This window comes from Hylobates moloch, unplaced genomic scaffold (genome assembly GCF_009828535.3).
Source record: "Hylobates moloch isolate HMO894 unplaced genomic scaffold, HMol_V3 SCAFFOLD_7, whole genome shotgun sequence".
NCBI lineage: Eukaryota > Metazoa > Chordata > Mammalia > Primates > Hylobatidae > Hylobates > Hylobates moloch.
Window position 1 is genome coordinate 27,139,709 of NW_026652282.1, and position 2,533 is coordinate 27,142,241.

Consider the following 2,533-nt stretch of genomic DNA (forward strand, 5'->3'; position numbering starts at 1 on the left):
ATATGGAAATCAATGTTCAATAATCATCAGGAATCGCAAATTAAAAATTCAATCAGATATTGCTACATACCCACTAGAATGACTAAAATAAAGAATAATGGCAACACCAAATGTTAGCAAGGACATTGCTGGTGGGAATGTAAAATTCTACAGACACTTTGGAAAAATGTTTGGCAGTTTTTGAAATAGTTATCTATATATACTCAGCAATTACATCTCCAAATAAATGAGAACCGTAAATAAAGACTTGTACATGCATGTCACAGCAGCTTTATTTATAATAGCCCAACACTGGAAACATCCCAGATGTTTATCAACAGGAAGATATATGAACAAACTGTGGTATATTCATATCATGGGATAGTACTGGGCAATAAAAAAGGAATTAACATGCAACAACATAGGTGGTTGTCAGAAATAGTGTCCTAAGTGTAAGGATCCAGATGCAAAAATGAGTACACACAATATAATCCATTTATGTGAAATTCTATATGGACAAAATTAACCTATGGTGATACAAATCAGAGTAATGGTTGCTTCTTAATTGGGATACAGAGACTAAGAGCCAATCACACAATATTTCCATCATTCCAGTAATGAGAGATCTTTCTGAGATGATGGAAATATTGTGAGTCTTAATACATACTTGTCAAAACTGATTGACCAGTATATTTAGGATCTCAATATGTCACTGTATATAAATTTTACCTCAATACAAAATTTTTGTAATAGTGTATTAACTTGACATTTTAAAAGACCCAAAATGACTGCCAAAGCTCCAGCCATCACATCTGCATTCCAAGCAATAGAGAGAAGAACTAATGGAAAGATGAAAAGACAAAGACACGCATGCCTGCTGTCTGATCCTTCTTATGGAGACCCAAAGTCCCACCAACAATGGACACTTAGGTTTTATTGGACAAGCCTAGATAAAAAAAATAAGTGGGAAAATAGACACATGCACTATTTGGTCAAGCATCCTTCCAGGTAGAATAAAATTCTTGTAAGTAGTAACAAGAAGAATGGATATTGGCTATCCATTAGTAGGTTAAATCACACCATAAAAAAGTGGGCGTGCACACAATTTCTTACACAATTTGAGGAGATTCATGTACCCTCACTAGATCCCATTTTAGCTGAATTATATATTTAAAACCACTGGTCTAATAAGATTAAGCAACTGATTATTCCTAAACACGGTTAATGAAAAGTGTGTGAATGAGAAACTCACATGGCAATGGGCACTAGAGCAATCTATAAGACCAGGTAAAATATGCCATACTCATCCACCTGGCAAGTCTTCCAAAGGCTTCAATTTATTAAGTAGAATTGTATTCTACTCATCCACTGGGTAAAATATACCATATTCATCCACCTGGTAGGTCTTCCAAAGGCTGCAATTCATTAAGTAGACTGTTCTTAATTGAACAGCATTTAATTCTGCTGCCATCTTAAATTTGCAGTATGTGAATGGAAGAAGATAGGCCACTTTGCTGAAGTGTACATTCTATTTACACACTTGATTTGATCACATTATTTTGCAGGTGTCTCTACTTCAGTTAATTGCATATTGGTGAAATGCATCATTTAAACTCAGTACAAAACTGAAGTATTCAAATGATAGTCTCTTCAGTATAATTATTCCACATAAGTTGGAGTGCTGACAAAATGTTGTCCTTTATTTTTTTAAAATAATAGCTTCAAGTATATTCAAGATTACATAACATTAAAAATGTCAACAAGATATGACAAATATAAAATGAAAATAATGAGATTAAAACTTTGTGTGTTTAATTTTTCTCCATAGATTCACAACTAGTTTTTCTTATGAAGTCAGGTGACAAATTCCCAATGTCCTATACAGTTTTTTCAGGGTGATTTGAAGAACAAAGGAAAGTATCTTAAGAAAAGCCCCATAAAGACACGGTATTTTTGCTGATCAGTAACCTAGATGTAGATCTGTGAAAAAAACACTGACTTTCTTTAATTGTTAAAGCAAAGAGAAAATGAAAGTTATTCGATTGAACAAAGGAAATGCATAACTTATTCTACATACTGTATTTGAATACTAACTTGACTTTTTTTTTTATAATTTGATCTCTTACCTGAGTAGATATTGAAAATTAAATACCAGTATCCTTTCAGTAAACTCAAAATGTGAAGAATGCCGTCTTACTATTGGTTCATTCACTGACACAGCATCACACTGCTAAATTAATATTTCATATCGTATCATAATAAGTAGTACTATTTATTGAGCATTTACTCAGTGATGAAGCCTTTACATATAACGTTGCTGTGGTAGACCGAATAATGGTTTTCCCATGTCCTGAACTTGTGAATGTTACTTTATGGCAGATTTGATTAAATAAAGATTCTTGAGGTGGGGAGATTATCCTGGATTATCTGGGCAGATCCAATGCCATCAAAAGCTTCTTTATAAGAGAAAAGGTGATGCGAAGATGGAACTGGAGAAAGTTGAAGATGCCATGCTGTTGGCTTTGAAGATGGAGGAAGGAGAGTCCATGAGCCA